Source organism: Pseudorasbora parva, chromosome 1, assembly GCF_024679245.1.
Source record: "Pseudorasbora parva isolate DD20220531a chromosome 1, ASM2467924v1, whole genome shotgun sequence".
Taxonomy (NCBI): Eukaryota; Metazoa; Chordata; class Actinopteri; order Cypriniformes; family Gobionidae; genus Pseudorasbora; species Pseudorasbora parva.
Window position 1 is genome coordinate 17,596,261 of NC_090172.1, and position 20,139 is coordinate 17,616,399.

The following is a 20,139-nucleotide window of genomic DNA, read 5'->3' on the forward strand; positions in this document are numbered from 1 at the left end:
GCAGTGCTTTGATTTGGAGACAAAGCACCTGGGTGACAACCTGAAACAAATCATGCAAATGAAGTATACAGTTATAGCAACCCACCGCAGACTCTACAGTCATAATCCAGTCAGCCTAACTATTCAAAGAATGGGACTGGGGCTCCAAGAGCCATTAAAGACAAAAGATTCTCAGTAATCGGGCTAATTTAACTTACAATGAAGAGAACAGGAACTGGCAGAAACCTTTTGCTAAAATATTTGCATAACATGATCCCGCACTGGTTTAACAAGACATATACAGACTGTCTACATAATCTGATCTGTCAAGTATCATCCCGGTCTGACCCTTGATTGGCCCCTGACCCCTGCTAAGCACTGCCTCGTCCATCTGATCCACGTTTTTTGTGGGTCGAGTAAGGATTTATTTCAATCCGCTGCAGGACACACTTGATTTGACCTAGAGAGGTGACATGATGAATGAGACACTTCTGTGAATCTACTGCTACAGCAATACAGCTCTTCTGCCTCTTCTGCACCACAATCTAGCCAATGTTTTGATGTATGAGACAGAGGCTGGAAGATAAAAAGGTCTCATTGCTGGCTGAGAACATCAGACTCAGAGATGCACACTGCTTCGTGAAAACAGGAGACGTCTGAAAGTGTGAGGAGGCTTCTCTGAGGTTTTCTTTTGGATGTGCTATTTAATCAAAAAACATAAGCGCTCCAGATGTCTTCAAGATGCCACCCAAATGCAACTGCTGTGGCTCACACTGAAATGTCACATCCCCTGATACCTTCAGTGCCGGGATCTCCAGTCTCTCTGCTTTCTCACTTTGCATAGGAAAACACAATGTGGCAAGTGCAGAAGATAAGCTGTCCTATTTCATGACGTAATGCCGGAGTAAACTATCAAAGAAGGTTGAATGGTGCCATCTGTTGTTAACAAGATGTTTTGCAAGTGCTGGTGCTACTCTCAGTGAAATTACCCAGTGTTCTTCTGTTTTCTTATCCAACATTTGCATAATGTTTTAAAACCAAGAATATTCTTTCAGGTACCCATTGATAAGCAAACAGATAGTGTGTTCCTACCCCGGTGAAAAAAAAAAGTATACTTATTAGTATAAGATATACAAGTTGAATAAATAATGTCATAGTTTAATAAATAGAATACAAGGTTTAAAAAGTTAAGATTCATTTACCAGCAATGAAGTTATTATTTTGCTCATCGAGGAAAATGCATTGGTTAATGTTCATGGTTTATTCAGCATTTAACATGTTAAATATTTGTTGAGTAATAATATGTGAAAATACTTTAAAAGATGCCTGTAAAAATAGAAAGAGAAAGTTACACAAATGTGAATTTATTTTAATTCTGCAAGTTTGTGTATGAGCCAATGAGAGTAGAGGTCAAGGGACAAGGAAGAGAGGGATATGGAGTCAAATTAATGCCTTAATGTTTTGCACAAAAATAAAGTTTTGCAAAACAAAAAAAGAATTGAGCAATATTTTTTTTTGAAAACAAAAATAAAGAATTGCAAAGGAAAAATAAAGTATTGAGCGGAAAAAAAATAAGTTTTGCAAACCTAAATTATAAATTGCAAAATAAAATAAAGATGTGCAAAAATAAAAAATATATTCAATTATAAAATTCAATGACAGTTGTAATCCTATTTTATCTTTGCCACATGTTTCATGCTCAAACCTACTAAATCATTTGCAACGCTCATTTTAGTCTGCGTTTGAGTCAAGCGTGCACTCACGGTACTGGGTTTCCTTTGCGCTGCACTTTTCTGCACGATTCTCTTTGTGGCACTGGTTTGACGTGGGGGTGGAGTCAGGAAACGGGGCGGGCACGCCCCCACGAAATACGTCATTGGCAGGAGACGGAGACCTCTATAGAGGGAATGCATCAACGTCACTTTCCCGCCATAACACGCCCCCTCAGCCGGGGCTGAGTGGCAGAAGAGCTGCTGCGTGACTGTTAATGGAGGAAAACACGACTAGAGCAAACGATCCTTACAACTTACCAAAGATTCAGTGATCCATGGATAATGATATGCAGCCAGGAATCGTGTTTTCCTGACATTTTTAGGAGCCTCATTTCGACAAGAATGTTTATAACTGTCATTCATCACATTTTTCAAGTGAATCCCGCATGTATATGTGGATGGGTCAGTGCTTTGAAGCGTGTAGTGGTAGTGATATACTTTATATTCACTAAAAGCTGTCACTCATTCAATAAACGCAATCTCATAAAGTTCCGCAGTGATGTTGGTATACAATGAATCACGGTGAGTGATTCCAAATTAAACACCTGTGATTGGCCAATTCCGTTGTAGAAGTCCACAAACATGTCTGTGATTGGCTACATTACTCACCGAGGCGAAAACACGTTGGAAATGTAATCATTTGACGAGTGCAAATACAGATAAACTGGATCTTTTGCTAGCTCCTTTTCGCTGATAATATGCAATTATTACGAATTATTACAGAGGATTACATATCTTAGACAAGCAGTTATGTGCAGCGTTTCACTCTAAAAGCAGAAGCTGCAGCAGTTGGCAGTGGTTTGAGTGAGAAAATTACACGCTATTATCAAGTCCGTCTCAAGCTCACAACAGCGATGTTTATGCGGTCCGTGGACAAGCCTCCCCCTACCCACCATCTGGCGCAGGGTCTGGTTTTGTGAGTTTTCGCTGCATTCACGCTGTAAACCAATGCTGCCTCTCAGTCTTTCTGCCACTCAGCGGGGGCGTAATCACAGTCACTCCAGCTGACGATGACGTCACGTGCATTCCCTCTATAGAACAGATCAAGCATGGCAGACAGGCAGAGCAGAGGCAAGTGGGAGGATTCCAGGTATGTAAAGGTGTTTGTTTCCTATTATTTAGCGTTAAAATGTGTTTTATTGTTGTTGTATTTTCTTCTTCTAAATGTGATTAGTATTAACGGCCTTTGCCAAAGAAGTTAGAGATAATTTGCACATGAACTTGTTGTAAAATGATAGGTATGTAAAGTTGATTGTTTCTTTTTATTTAAAATGTGTTTTTTCTTTCTTCTAAATACTATTATTATTAACACTATTTCCATCTTAATGTTGTTGTGCATTAAACGGTATACGATAGACCAGGACTTGCCTCAACACACCAGCCTGGACGTTTATACATTACCTTTTTGTAAAAATTTCACACATTAGTTAGAAATGTCCAAATAAAATGTTTAACAACTGCAAGATGCAGATACATTTTTGTGACACGTTTATAAGTAGAATGACAAATGTTCACTTAAGCTTAGCCACAGATGGACAGGAGAGGTTGTGGGGCACATTAAAATTGGCAGACACATTGTGTTGTATATATTGTTTTATTATAGTACTACACACTCAGAAACTAAATAAAATGTGTAACCAAACATAATGACAAAAATTATCTATATAAATAAAGAAATAACTAAATTATAACAAACTTAGCTGTATTTTTCATATTGTATGGTGTACTCAAAAATATAATGCAGAGTCTTTAGTGTTTTGTATATTTCATAACTAATTGAAGAAATTTATTTTGTAGGTCGGTGGGCACAATGATGCCACCAGGGTTGAATTGGGGCGTATGGTAATCAATCAATCAATCAACTTTATTTATATAGCGCTTTTACAATCACGATTGTGTCAAAGCAGCTTCACAGTGTCAAACAGGATAATATTGCGACAAAATTTGATTTGGCTGTACAGTCGTACTGGAGAAAACAGTGATGTTATCAGCTTATTTTAATTTATCATATAGCGACAATGTTGGCAGATCAGTATTATAGTTTATAGAATTAAATAAGACCTAATTCATACATTTTATTTGTATAATAAGTTGAATAACTTAGATCATAATTTATGTGTCCCCAACGGAGCAAGCCAAGCCAAAGGCGACAGTGGCAAGGAACCAAAACTCCATCGGGGCATGATGGAGAAAAATAAACCTTGGGAGAAACCAGACTCAGTTGGGATTGCCAGTTCTCCTCTGGCCTATTAACACACCGTGTAAGATTATTATTATGGCAACCTTACAGGTCGGAAATCATATTAGATTGGAATATTCAAAATTTCATGGTATCACGGAAGAGACGGATTTATTTAGGATGGGGCATCGATTACACAAGAGTATGAATACAAGAAAGATCGGAATTATTGCGCCGAAGACGGGTTTTGAGCATGTTGTGCCAGTGAGGAAAATTCGGAGGAGACACCATTTGACACGGCTCAGCAGACACTTCAGGATGCGTTGGTCATGTCCAGGCAGGTCCACCATCCGATCCGGACAGGGCCCAGATCCGGGATAAACCTCGGGATAAAAAGAGAGACTAACATTAGCGTAGATGCCACTCTTTTTATGATGTAACGAGTACATCAGGTGTTATGGGAAGTGTTCCCGGTTCCGGCTGACCTAGTTAGTGCAGCCTAACAATCAGTCAATTGATCTGAATAATGAAAGTTAAAAATGTTCTATGTGTATGCCATAGTAAAGAGATGTGTTTTTAGTCTAGATTTAAACTGACAGAGTGTGTCTGCTTCCCGAACAATGCTAGGAAGACTATTCCAGAGTTTAGGAGCTAAATAGGAAAATGATCGACCGCCTGCAGTTGATTTAGATATTCTAGGTATTATCAACTGGCCAGAGTTTTGAGACCGCAATAGACGTGATGGAGTATAATGTGTTAAAAGCTTGCTTAAGTACCGGGGAGCTAAACTATTTAGTGCTTTGTAAGTAATAAGCAAGATTTTAAAATGTATGCGATGTTTAATAGCCAGTGCAGTGTTGACAGAACTGGACTAATATGATCATACTTCCTGGTTCTAGTAAGAACTCTAGCTGCTGCATTTTGGACTAGCTGGAGTTTGTTTATTAAGCGAGCAGGGCAACCACCCAGTAGAGCATTACAATAATCTAGCCTTGAGCTCATGAACGCATGTACTAACTGTTCAGCAAAATTTGCATTGAAAGCATGTGCCGTAATTTAGATATATTTTTAAGATGATAGAATGCGGTTTTACAGATGCTAGAAACCTGGCTTTCAAATGAAAGATTGGTATCAAAGAGCACACCCAGGTTCCTCACTGACGACGAGGGCTTGACAGAGCAGTCATCAAGTGTTAGACAGTATTCTCGGTTACTACTTGTGGAGCTTTTCTGTCCAATAATTAAAAATTCAGTTTTATCTGAATTAAGTTGCAGGAAATTACTATTCATCCAATTTTTTATATCAGCTATGCATTCCGTTAATCTTCTGAATTCGTAGGTTTCGTCAGGGCGTGAGGAAATATAGAGCTGAGTATCGTCAGCATAAGAATGAAAACAAACGCCATGCTTCCTAATGATATCTCCCAGTGGTAGCATATACAGGGTGAAAAGCAACGGTCCTAACACTGAGCCTTGCGGTACCCCATACTAAACTTGTGATCGGTGTGACATCTCTTCATTTACTGCTACAAACTGATAACGGTCCGATAAGTACGATTTAAACCATGCCAAAGCAGTTCCACTAACGCCAACATAATTTTCGATTCTATTCAGAAGAATATTGTGATCGATGGTATCGAATACAGCGCTAAGATCGAGTAACACTAATAGAGAGATAGAACCACGATCAGATGATAAGAGTAAATCATTTTTAACTCTAATTAGAGCAGTCTCAGTACTATGATACGGTCTATGATACGATCCTGACTGGAAATCCTCACATATACCATTTCTTTCTAAAAAGGAACATAATTGTGAAGACACTGCCTTTTCTAGTATTTTTGATAGAAACGGTAGATTCGAGATTGGCCTGTAATTGACTAATTCTTTAGGATCAAGTTGCGTTTTTTTAATAAGTGGTTTAATTATAGCCAACTTAAAAGTTTTCGGTACATATCCTAATGTCAAAGATGAATTAATGATATTAAGCAGAGGATCTATGACCTCTGGAAGTATCTCTTTTAATAGCCTAGTCGGTATAGGGTCAAGCATACATGTTGTTGATTTTGATGATTTAACAAGTTTAGCCAATTCTTCTCCTCCTATAGTAGTGAATGAGTGTAATTTTTCCTCAGTGACACTACAATGCTCTGTCTGAAGTGATACTGTAGTAGACCGCTGCATGGTTATAATTTTATTCCTAATATTATCAATCTTACTGTGTTGTTTACAAACGTCAGAAGCTGAAGCTTTATTTTTTGATAATTTAGCCACTGTATCGAATAAATACTTAGGGTTGTGTTTGTTTTCTTCTAAAAGAGTTGAGAAATAAGCTGATCTAGCAGTTTTTATGGCCTTTCTATATGCCATCATGCTCTCTTTCCACAAATTGCGAAAAACCTCCAGTTTTGTTTTCTTCCAGCTGCGCTCCATTTTTCTGGCTGCTGTTTTAAGGGCCCGAGTGTGCTCGTTGTACCACGGCGTTGGATTATTTGCTTTAATCTTCTTTAAGCGCCGGGGAGCAACTATATCTTAAGTGCTAGTAAAGAGAGAGTCAATAGTTTCTGTTGCAGCATCAAGTTCCTCTTGGCTATCTGTATCTGCTGAGGAGATGGAACTGATGAGGAAGATTATGTACAAAGCAATCTTTAGTGGCAGTGGTTATCGTCCTGCCATATTTGAAGCGAGGGGATGGCTTTGCAGCCTTAGGTAAATTAAATATACATGATAGTAGGTAATGATCTGAGATGTCATCGCTCTGCTGCAGAATTTTAACAGTATCAACATTTATTCCATATGACATTATTAGATCTAAAGTATGATTAAGGCGATGAGTGGGTCCCGATACGTGTTGTCTAACTCCAATAGAGGTTAGAATGTCTCTAAATGCCAATCCCAATGCGTCTTTTTCATTGTCTACGTGGATATTAAAATCCCCAACAATTAGTACTTTATCTACAGCTAATACTAACTCTGATACAAAACCAGCAAATTCTTTGATAAAGTTTGTATTGTGCCCTGGTGGCCTGTATACAGTAGCCAACACAAATGTCAAACAGGATTTATCATTTACACTACACAGCGTTACATAAAGCACCAAAACTTCAAAGGAATTATATCTGAAAGTAGACTTCTGAGTAATACTGAAAATATTATTATAAATTACAGCAACACCTCCCCCTTTACCTTTCAGACGTGGCTCATGTTTGTAACAATAATCTCGGGGGTGCACTCATTTAAAGTAATGTAATCGTCAGGTTTTAGCCAGGTTTCTGTCAAACACAGCACATCTAAGTTATGATCTATAATCATATCATTGACAACAAGCGTTTTTGGCGAAAGGGATCGAATATTCAGCAACCCAAGCTTTATCAATTGTTCATCCGTATTATATCTGTTGTTTATTTGTTGGACATCAATTACATTTTTACTGTTGAATGGTTTTGATGTTTTTTGTATTTACTAATTTGGGGAACAGACACAGTCTCTATATGATAATATCTAGGTGAAAGAATCTCTATGTGCTGGGATTTAGCTGACTTTGGTGACGTGAGACAGCTAGCAGACGGTTGGTTTAGCCAGTTTGTCTGCTTCCTGACCTGGGCCCCAGTGAGTCAAGGTTTAGCTCTAAGACTATGTGCCAAATTACTAGAGAGAAGAGCAGCACCAGCCCAGGAGGGATGAATGCCGTCTATCTTCAACAGGTCAGGTCTGCCCCAAAAACTTTTCCAATTGTCCATGAAACCTATGTTATTTTGCAGACACCACTTAGACAACCAGCCATTGAGTGATGATAATCTGCTAACTATTTCATCACTCCTTTTCGCAGGGAGAGGACCAGAGAAAAATACGGCCTTTGACATCGTACTTGCGAGTTTACACACCTCTTTAATGTTAATTTTGGTGATCTCCGACTGGCGAAGTCGAACATCATTAGTGCCAAAGTGAATAATAATCTTAGAGAATTTACGATTAGCTTTAGCCAGCACTTTTAAATTTGATTTGATGTCAGGCGCTCTGGCTCCCGGTAAACATGTGACTATGGTGGCTGGTGTCTCTATTTTCACATTCCGTGTAATAGAATCGCCAATAACTAGGGCACTTTCAACAGGATCCTCAGTGGGTGCGTCACTGAGTGGGGGGAACCTGTTTGATGTTCTAATCGGAACGGAAGAGTGGTTTTTTGATCCGCGACTATGCTTTCTCATCGTCACCCAACCCTGCTGTGCGGGCTCAGCCGGAACCAAACAATGAGTGTTCACTAAGCTAGTCGCATCCAAAGCAGTATCTAAAGCTGTTACATTCTCACTACTCTCACATAAAGCTTGGATGCGTGTCTCTAAATCTGAAATCTTCTCCGTCAGCCTGATTAATTCCTTACATTTATCACATGTGAAGCCCTGTTCGCCAACGGAGATAGATATGCTAAACATGTAGCATGCAGTGCAAGTGACAATGACAGGAGAAGAAGACATGGCTTACCGTATTTGTTGATGAACCCAAAACTTACCACAGTTGTCTGATGGAGTCTTTTTAATAATCCAACTCACCACAGTTGTCTAAAGAACTCAGAAAACAAGAGACCCGGATGCTGGGATGGAAAGCTACCAGGCTAGCGAAAAGCTAACGTGTGGTAGTGATTTAGATTAAAAGCTAGTAATGTCAAATTTAAATTGATAGGCTATATTAAACACTATATGGTGATGAGTAAGTTATATTTAGCAGTGTAAATAACAAAGAAAATATATCAAATAGAGATTCAAACACAGCTATACAGAGCTACAAACAATGAGGCAGCAGCAGCAGCAGGCAGACAGACAGACAGGAGCAATCGATCAGGAACAATCAATCAGCCAGGAGCAATCAATCAGATCAGACCAGGCCACCATGGTGCTCTCCAAACTCCAGTATGCAGTGAGTCGCCAGCCGCTGGACTTAGATTACTTGCAATTTATATGCAGTCATGAATTTATTTTTTTATCACATCAGTCCATAATCAAATTACAATCCCAGATGGACTCCTCAATGAACTATCCAACCTAAAAAACATAGTGGAGACCCAAGTTGAAAAATACCGTGTACCCATAGCTGCCCTGGAAGTGCAATTTGGAGTGAGGGGACCTCCAAAGTTTTTTATATCCAGAGAGCATCTTGTGAATCTTGTAAGTATGCATCTATCTGTCCCATGTATTGCCCAGCTTCTTGGTGTTTCAACAAGGACTATTCATCGCCGTCTTAATGAGTTTTTGGATTTCTGTAAGAGACACATACACAATGATCTCAGACAAGGATCTTGACAACCTTGTTAGTTCTGTAAACGCTAAAAGTCCACACCTAGGCCACCGCATGATGAAAGGACAGTTGCAAGCTCTGGGTCACTGTGTGCCATGGACAAGGGTGTGGGATTCCATGCATCGAGTGGACACTGCTGGAATACTTGCAAGAATGACACAGCTGAGATGTGTTGTCCGAAGGACTTATTCCGTTCAGGGGCCACTGCATCTGGTTCACATAGACACAAATCCCAAGCTCATAAGGTCAGATTCTATCTCGCCATTAATACAACTGTTTACCTGTGTGTGTAAGTATGAATATAAAGTAGCAAACAATATAGATAGATAGATAGATAGATAGATAGATAGATAGATAGATAGATAGATAGATAGATAGATAGATAGATAGATAGATAGATAGATAGATAGAGTGTGTGTGTGTGTGTGTGTGTGTGTGTGTGTGTGTGTGTGTGTGTGTGTGTGTGTGTGTGTGTGTGTGTGTGTGTGTGTGTGTGTTTGCTACTTTGTTGCTGTGCAATATCCTTAGTTACAACATATCTATATATAATCTTTTTCCAGATATGGCCTTGTGATATTCAGTGCCATTGATGGATACTCCAGGAAGGTTTATATTTATTTTTTATCAATATCTTTACTACAATGTATTGTAAAATAACCAAACGTGAGCAACAGAAAACAGTAAACAATCCGTACACTCGGGAGCTCGAGGCGCGCAATGCCAGTGAGCGCACACAAATTGCAGGCAGTTGCAGTTCAACAGGGAGCGCGAAGCTCTTAAAGGGGCCACACTATATTCCTACTCGTTACAAGTTCATACAAATGCAGGGTTAGAACTAAACTCTACAGGCCTACACTCCTGACATAAATCTAACATTTGATAATTTACCTCAGATCATGTACCTTGGAGCTGCAACAGATAACAAAGCATCGACTGCCCTTGGTTTTTGCCATCAGTCAGTGGAGATGCATGGGTGACCGTTAAAGTAAAACAGTTTGCTTTTGTTGTTGTTATTGAATAAATTATTGCTTCTCAAACCTGTTCATTCATCAAACAACCAATTTAAGTCTTGCAGTCTCTATTAATACGCTGATGAGTACAATCAGCTGTGCCTGATAGGAGGGGAAGTCTGAAACACAAATAATAATAATAATAATAATAATAATAATAATAATAATAATAATAATAATAATAAAATAGATATATAGATAGTACGGCATTTGTTAAATTTCATGTTCCATGTACTTCCATGTTTTATTACATGCAATAATACATCCATGCGGTTTGTCTTTACAAACATTAAAGGGTCAATGGGTTTTCTTATTAGACTGTTGTTCTTTTCTAAAACAGCTTTGCTCTTTTAAATTATGTTCTGCATTTAGAGTTTGAGGAGACCATGGAGTAGAAAATGTGGAGATCGCTAGGTGTATGTTTTCTGTGCGAGGCTGTGGGAGGGGAAGTTTCATGTCAGGAAAAAGCTTGCATAACCAGCGGTAAGCATAAAGATTAATTTTATAGTCATACCCTGAGCGAAATATGAACATTCGATTTTTAAGGATAACTGTGTACTCAACATGTATTCAATAAGGTGCTGTTAATCAAAGTATTACTCATTTTGTCTGCATTTCTCAGTATTGAATGCCTTTGGCGCGACATATGGATGGCTGTAACCAACATCTTCTATGATGTTTTACACGCCCTCGAGGAGGAAGGGTTACTAGATCCAGCAAACAGCCTCCACATGTTCTGTTGTCATTATGTGTTCCTGCCACGCCTGCAGGCCAGCCTTGATTCCTTCACTTGTGGATGGAATAACCATCCTCTCCGCACAGAAAGCAATCGAAGCCCTAACCAAATGTGGGAAATTAGGCTTCTTCAAAACCCTGTTGCTGCTCCAGAATCTGAGGTATAGTCTAATTTTAATGCATGTAATTTGTAATGCAACCGCATGCATTTACATTTTTATGTATTGCAACAATAAAATATACCATGTTCATAATCTATTTTTTTTTTTATAGAATGCTCAAGATGAAGACTCTGACTGGGACACAACCAGAATCCCTGACCAGTCATTCAGAGGAATTGTGGTGCCTCCAGTAGATTGCACATTAAATGAGGAATTAAAGGCCCAGCTACAAGCTGTTGTTGACCCAACCTCACAATCACAAAACAATGGCAGAGACAAATATTTAGCAGCATTACATTTTGTGATGCTTCATTCTTGAATGACAGTAATGTTTACACCCTGTGAACAAATCAAAACAGGCACAATAAAAGGAGCTTTTGATAAACCTTTAATAAAAGAGTTTTAAACAGAACAGTAAAAACATTTTACAATTAATTGCAGGAAGTGTACTTAACACACAAATGAATGAAATTGTATTAATATTAATAGACTGCCTGTTTTCTTTCTGGTGTTAGGGTAACAATAAGAACATTTAACAGCATATATAAATATTCTATGCCCTGAACGTACACTTTGTATTGTATCCTACTCCCAATTTACACTCCAAAATCAGAGTTGATAGCCTGCAGCATGATTTCCTTGAATGAATCGTAGTTGTCAACTGCGTAGCCCCACAACACTCGGTCCTGCTCTTTTTTACACTACAGTAACGTTAATAACCACATCCATGAACATGATTTCTGCCCGAGTCCTATTTTCCACCGGCTGTGAGGTGAAGACCACATGTCCCAAAATACTGCGCTCACACCTGGCGTCATCAAAATACGCCTTTGTTTAGAATAGGCACCATCCAGTGGACGGAAAGTTGCATAGTGCACCTTTAATATAATATGTAAGGGATTGATTCAGATCAAATAACTCAAAGGGGTATTGAATTACAGTCAAAGGTCAAACCGTAATACATATTACATGATTTAAAATTAATATTTACCACTTTATCAACTATTCGTCCAGCGATACGTTGAAATTAGAGTACTTTATCAATCTTGAATCGGGATATTACCTGTTACAATGCCAATAATTTTATGTGCACTGTTTGTGAGCTTATAACACAATCGATCAGTTTTTGAGGCAGTAACTTATAAACACATAGCCAAGACACTTATAGATGAAAAAGGTAAACAAAAGTTTATTATTCTAAAGAACTATTCTAAACACACACAAAGTAATGAAAACACACATTCATACAGTTACTGGGAAAGCAATGTTTGTTAAATGAAAGGAGTGAAGTCCCAATGATTCTTAGCCACAACTTGAGAATCAATATACTGGCAGTTCAACCTTAATTTGCTCGCTTAGATATGATTTTTACCAGTTCAGCCAGAATGAAGAGTCATGTACTTGCGTATGAATGCTCCTACTAGCATGGGTTCCTCTTAGTACAGCGTTTCTCGGCTCATAGTCAGTTTTTGTGGTTAGACGGATGGTTTTGCAGGATAAAAGCAGAATCCTGGATGCCGTTAGCTATTTTGTTTTAATATATATTTTTTTGTCTTTTCTCCATGTCATACATCCCAATTATCACATTACAATTTGAAACTTGAAAAAATACATTGAATTAAACCTTAACTGTTTGATGAGTGGTTCATTATTGTTGTGACATCCTTATTCTCTGCAGACGAATCTAGCCTTCTGATTTAACTGGTCCATACACAGACTTTGTGTCTGTACTAAATTGAGTGAAGTGTTACAAACTGTATCAGGAAGAATAATGTTTGACTAAACTCATCGCTAAATAATAATAAATAATATTCACCAACAAAACATGCTTGTCACAATGTCAGACGTTTTAAATATTGATTTTTAAAAACATTCTAAAGGGGGGACCGTATAGACGCACATAGATATCAAGAATCAGCATATAAATCTCAACAATGGTGACATACTTAATGCTGCAATGCATGCTGGGAATCACAAGTTTTATACTTTGGTTGCTTACAAGGAAATAAACTCTGGAGGACATCAAATTTCTAGGACTGAACTTGACTACCCCTGACTTGTACCCTTAAGGGTACCACCCCAGTGACAGCCACTTGTACCTTAAAAGGTACAATTTTGTCCTCTTCCACTGGTTCTCCTCACACCACAACCCAATTTGTCTCATCTAATTGTTGTTCTGTCTAATGTTGGCCTCCTGTCCCTATAAGTCTGTCATAATTGTATGGCTGTGGTCCGTCATATGAATGAGCATTTACAATGTCCTCAGTGTCTGAACTGTCATTGCCATCCATAGTTTTTCTACTGTTGAAATTGACTGCACTCCCTGCTGTTAATCACTTCCGTGTTTGAATTTTCTGATGCGAAAGTAAAAATTTCTCACAAAAACAAGTCCAGAAGACTGGAATTTATAAATATATTTTAAAGTATTTTAAAATCTAGTTAATTGTTTTATAAATTGGTTCACTAAGGGGCTCTAGGGCTCTAGGGATCTCAGCAGAGGAACACTAAGCAACCTCAGAAACAGCATTATCAGCTTCCCTTTTTACAAACTATTATTTTATACCATTTATACCATTTATACCATCAGTGTGCCATTTAATCCCACTTGTGGTTTTGGTATAGCCTGGAAATCTAGACGCACCCTAGCAGCAGCAAATCTAATCTGCCGCGAGTGTCGTCTAGCAACTCTTAATACACTTCTGAGCTGTAAACGGCAAACTCTGGTCGGACCAATCACATTGTGTATAGAGTATGTGGGTGGGGCTTAACATAATGACGGCCGAGTTGCGTTTGCGTGCTTCTAGTAAACACAGAAACTGGCGAACGGCGGTCTTTCGAATCAGCTTTGACCGCGACTCTGGAAGACTTGGAGTTAAGCTTTTCTCTGAGAAAAGAACAAAGAATGGCACTAAAGTCATTCTTTAGAAGGGAAGATGTGTTCTGAGTTTTGCTGAACGGATACGGTGAAAGTTTAATCTTTCAGCTAGCTCTGCTTCACCTTCGTTGCTCTGGTTGGTTGTAGCGCAATCCAATTGGGTGCATGCTGTGCAGAGGGAGTTTGAAAGACAACCGTTTATCCCGCCCCTTGGATTGAGCCCTGTCAATGGCGAGTTTCCAGACCAAACATCTTGATGTGGGTATGGCTTGTCAGCAGGGGCGATTCTAGGGTCAGAGCTTTAGGGGTGCTGAGCACCCAATGAGCCCCACTGCCACCAACCTAGAGACACACGTACCCTAGAGAAGAGAAGGGGATGACACCATTTGCTATGCAGGGATGTTTTCATTTTCCTCCTTAACACATACATTTTAAACCACAAACTACGGAGTATGTTTTGGAAATTATTTAACCGTGTAAAAGACTAAAATTTTAAATAACACAATTTCTTGCTCCAAGTGCTAGCCTCGCCCATGCCTACAAGGAAAGCAGAAAGCAGCATTTTGTCTAGCTGAGTATTCCAGCCATCTGAAACTTTTGAACCACTGTTCTTGAAAGGCTCTTTTTTGTGTGCCAAACTGAGTATGAGGGTATTGAGACAGTTTTAACTGTTTAGGACCAGTGTCCTTATCCCCTAAGTCTGAACAGCTCACTTCTGTCTCTGCTGCTTTTGCTTGGTGCTCTCTATGTTGCCCTCCCTCAGTCTCTTCATTTCTTTCACTAGTCAATTCCCTCTCATCCCTTATGGACTCTCCCTGTTGTTTTCCTCCTCCTTTATTATGAAAAAATGTGGTGTAAAATAATGTTACAAAAAAAAATTTAATATGACCTCTTAATGCCAATACGTTTGTATAGGAGTACACGCACATAAACAGGACTGTTTTGCTTGCCACTATTCACTGTATGTCAATTTATTGTTGTTGTTTCCTCACCTGATTCTTCCTGCATGCTCTCCCTTTCTCCTTCGCCATCTCCCTCTCTTTCCCTTTGAACTGACAATCATACACAAATATATTGTAGGCAGGAGAGTTGAGGTCAGTCTGTCATGTCACAAAAATGAGACCATAAGACCATTTACAGATTCTAAGGATATGATCAAAAGGCACACAGAGGTGTGTCATTTTAAATGTCTTTATTATTATTATTGGGCTTAGAAACTTTTTAAATGACAAATTCATTTCACAAGAGAAGCTTGAGTTTTTTCACTCCAAACGCCAGGGCTTCATGTTTCCATGACGACTGACCAGAAAAGACGCACGTGACGTCATGCTTACATGACTCTCGATTGTTAAAATGAGTATCAAATTAACGATAAACTTTAACAGAGACACGCGTACGCTTCTGTTTTTGTTTCACGCTCTAGCAGTTAATAAACAGAACTGCATGCGTCTTGCGGAAGAAAATTGTAACCGGCATTACTTCTCTCCGTTTATGACTGTGGACGAGTCGCCCAGGTCCTGTGCTACTCCACAACGGCGGCGACCCGCCGGACTAAAGTAACGTTAGTCAGAGAATAAACACTTATTATAGGTGTATCACCATGGTGATTCAGGATACTGACTCCAGTACTCACCAATATGGTTTCGAAATCGGAACAACTCTAGGTAAAAGGAAAGAAGTGTCAGTCACAGCTTTCAACCGATCACAACACTAACGTTACATCACGGGTTCTCACTCTGCGTGTGTTTCGCGCTGGATGACGGTCGTCCTGAGCGGTGCGGGTACAGAGGAGAAGTAGAAGAAGAGAAGAGGATGACACCATTTGCTATGCGGGGATGTTTTCATTTTCCTCCTTAACACATATATTTTAAACCACAAACTACAGAGTATGTTTTGGACATTATTTAACCGTGTAAAAGACTAACAAAAAATTTTAATAACCCAATTTATTACTCCAAGTTTTAGGGGTGCTGAGCTCCCTTTTAGGGGTGCTGAAGCACCCCTAAAATGGGGCTAGCCTCGCCCATGCTTGTCAGGCTAGCTTTGGTACATTTATCAGATCAGAAATGAAATACTCAAAAATACTTGTTCAACATTTACATCATCTAGTCACTTGTTGTGCACATCATGAAAGCAGTTTCTCATTTTTATTAAAAAAGTTGCAAATGCTTTGGTACATTTATGTACAACTGATTATGTACACTTGTGTGCTGTTTACCATGTTATCAATTCCTTATGTCATATTTCTCCAAATGTATTATGTGGTTATCTGTTGAATAGTCTTACCCCTCAGAACATCTAGTCATTAGTTCATTGCATAAGCCAATCACTTCAAAATAGTTAATGTATCTTATGATGTGTCAAGTATATTTTCTACTACTGCATTTTTGTAAATGTGCCCTAAAATGATAATTGTGCAGGTGAATCTTGAATTTAACTAATGAATGTGAATGTAAAGCGTTAGATCAGTGATCAACCAGTTCTATAAAATAGCTCAGAGATGCATGTCATTAATGTTCGATTGGAAAGCATTTATAGATAGAGCAGAATAAAGTGCTGCAATTTCTGATACAAAACACTGCTACAAAAATGTACTCTTCCAGTTGCATACACTTACAATATATATATATATATATATATATATATATATATATATATATATATATATATATATATATATATATATACACACACACACAATGGTGAACCAATCATGGACAGCCAAGACTCATTGGGTGCGTTTACATGCACACCAGTAAGCTGATAAGCTTAATAAACCAGTTTTCTCTGCAAACCAGTAAACGGGCAATGCAAGTAAACCGCGTTTACATGTCTATTTATAAACCGGGTTATTTCCTTGTAGTGCCGTCAAAAATAATAATGTCCATATCTGACTATGAGTTTTACAAATGTTACGTCAGTTGTGATGTTAAATAAAGCGTGCACCGTGTCAGCGGGAGATTTACGGCTCATATTATCCCTTATGCAGTTATGCAGCGTTTTGACTGAACCTCTTCTAGGCTACTTCTGCTGCATGAGAAAAGAGGACACTCTTTACAATTTTCTGGGTCTTAAATATAAAATAAATATAAAATAAAATAAGGATATATGTCCTTATTTCATGCAAAACGCTTGCTCGCTCTGTCTGCATGCATTTAAATCTGCTCTAAGTTTGCGTTTTTGTCACCTATCACACAAGTGCACTTCAATAAACCGACTGAAAACAGGTTAATGCATTTACATGCAGCGCGAAATCGAGGTAAGAGGCAAAAAACTACCTGTTTCTGACCGGTTTATGCTTACGCCATTTATGAATAAAAGAAAACGGGTTACCGCGTTTCCATGACCATGTTCATTGCCGGCTTATTGGGCATAATCGGCTTAAGAAGGTGCATGTAAACGCACCCATTGATGCATGTGAAAGCTACTGTAGCTCAAATTGCTCAAGAAATTAATGCTGGTTCTATTAGAAAGGTGTCAGAATACACAGTGCAGCACCCATGCTGACCCCTGTCCACCTCTGAAAGTGTCAACAGTGGGGACATGAGCATACGAACATGGATGGCCGGGTGCGTAACTGTCACTTACCTGGGGAACACATGGCACCAGGATGCACTATGGGAAGAAGGCAAGCTGGCGGAGGCAGTGTGATGCTTTGGGCAATGTTCTGCCATCCATGTGGATGTTCATTTTACATGTACTGCCTACCTAAGCATTGACCTGAAATGGGTGTGGCAGACATGCAAAATGTGCAATGTTGGTGTGCCTCCAGGATGGAGGTTGGGAAGCACTGGTTTATGGAACATAAGTTTTGTCATGTTAAATCACCATTATGGCAATCAGTATTTAATAGTGGTTAGTGCTAACTGTAGTCTAACTGGGTTTTGGGTTACCTAGAGAGATGCTGCACTCTGGGCTCTTTAAAAGGATGGAGAACGAGTGGCATTATTTATGTGCATGAGTGATGACTGAATCGCTCTGTGAAGGCCAATAGATGCTTTATTGCCAACAGGCTGTAGTTTACTTTCCTTCGATTTTAACATGATGCCACTCGATGCTGTTAATGATGGCGTCTCAGATTTATGCACATATGTCTGATAGAACCACCCATAAAACACAAGCTTCTGAAACTAGTCACACTTTCTTTACAAATGACATCACAGAATGCTTTTCAAAGTCTGTGAAGTTTCATAACCATAAACTCTTTCTTTACAAGTCAATTTACTCTTTAGAAGAGTAAAACAATAATTCTGGATTTGGCTTCAATGCGAGTCAAAATCATGGATCTCTCTCATATATAATTGGATACACACTGCTGATTTCCAGCATCTTTCATCATCGTCTCTAAACGCAGTAATAGATCTGAGACTCCAGCAACTCCACAGAGTCTTTAAATGGAAAAAAAAAACATATTTCAGAAAAACAAAAAGAGAATGTTTAAGTTCTTTTATTCATACAATAGCAGTTTATAATGGCAATATATATATATATATATATATATATATATATATATATATATATATATATATATATATATATATATATATATATAATTTTTTTTTCTTTTCTTTTTTTCTGAATTTCTAAAACACATTTCCCAAAACCATCACCCACTTTCTCAAAACCTTAAACACAAAATCAAATCTTCAAACTACATTCAGAGAACCTCTCAATCTTCTGGCAAAATCAAACATAGAAAAAGTATAACATAATAATCACAACTTACAATAGTATGGTAAATAAATTGTATACTGATGTATAGTATTGTACTGAATATTGCATATTAGGCCTCTTGACTGTCTGTATATTCAACACTTGCATACTGTAAAAATAAAAACCTGATTACAAAAAGTTGTGACACTGTACAATTTGTTAATAAAAACAGAATGCAATGATGTGGAAGTTATATTTAAAAAAAAAATTTAAAAAAAATTAAAATACAACATAGTTAAACATAAAATGTTTAAACTGATAAAAGGCATTTTAAAGGTGCCCTAGAATGATTTGAAACAATTTGTTAAATTGTTCGCTGATATCTACATAAAGGGTATTTGGCTTATTTAAGGCTAAAAATTGTCCAGATACAGTTTTACAGGTCCATTTACAACCCTATAAATTGTCCATAGGATGTAATGATCTGTTTTTGGCTTATTTGGAAGGGTCGTGAAAATTAATGTTGAGCTCTGCTCTGATTGGCTTATTTCAGCCACTCACAGCTCACAGCAGTTCAGCAGCTCTTGAGTCCTGACAGAACACAGACCGACTGAATGAAATTTTAAGCAGAACATCTCAAATGGAGATTGCTAAAATACAGCTTACTTGTTTATTGGTGTTTTCAGATCATCCATGCGCGAGAGAGAGCTCATGTCCATGCGGTTGCCAGATTTCAGTCATTTAAATCTCCCAAACAGAGCTCTTCTGTGAAAAGAAACCTTTAAACTATCCGGTATTTTACCTAAACATGTCCAATCTGGCAATCATATGCACGCGAGCTCTCTCTCGCTTGATGATGATCTGAAAACACCAATAAACAAGTACACTGAAACAAAATTTGAGTGACGTACTTAAAAAAAACCTAGGCAACTTTTCCCATACAGAAAGTGCTTGTAATCTTTACTCAGGCTATTTCTAAGTAATATTTACTTACTAGAACCACTTTTTTATGTAAAATATACAAGTAAATTGCACTGGCAATACTCATCTATAGATTGTAACTTTCACTCAGATAACCATTGCATCCGATTACAAAAAAAGTGAACATTGCTGATATTTCTTTGTGTTTCTTACTCATCTTTTCTTTGTAATTATTAAGTAATATTTATTATGAATGTGCTTTATTTTATCAATCTCCATTTGAGATGTTCTGCTTAAAGTGTCATTCAGCCTATATTTTAGACTTGTCTTTTTTCATCAACGATATTGCATGTTTATATAACGTTAGTCACAATGTAGGCTACGCAGTGACTGTGATGTAGCCTAATCTGAACTACAAATAGGCAAAAACATCATAGGAAACACCATACTTTAGTTCTCAAAAATATAAATATATAACTTATATTACAAAATGAATAGACTTGTCAAATGACTATCGTTTTAATTTATATGGTGGAAAAGGTGACGTTTGCTAGAAGGATCGA

The 20,139-nt window shown here is 38.1% G+C and overlaps 1 long non-coding RNA gene across 1 annotated transcript; it reads left to right on the forward strand.

Annotated features, from left to right (window-relative positions):
• Window positions 1-2,613: 2,613 nt before the first annotated feature.
• LOC137083352 (uncharacterized) lies at window positions 2,614-12,680 on the forward strand. The gene is made up of 4 exons (XR_010906483.1): window positions 2,614-2,841; window positions 10,604-10,714; window positions 10,854-11,127; window positions 11,240-12,680. It is a non-coding gene; the product is annotated as an uncharacterized lncRNA (long non-coding RNA).
• The last annotated feature ends 7,459 nt before the right edge of the window (window positions 12,681-20,139 follow it).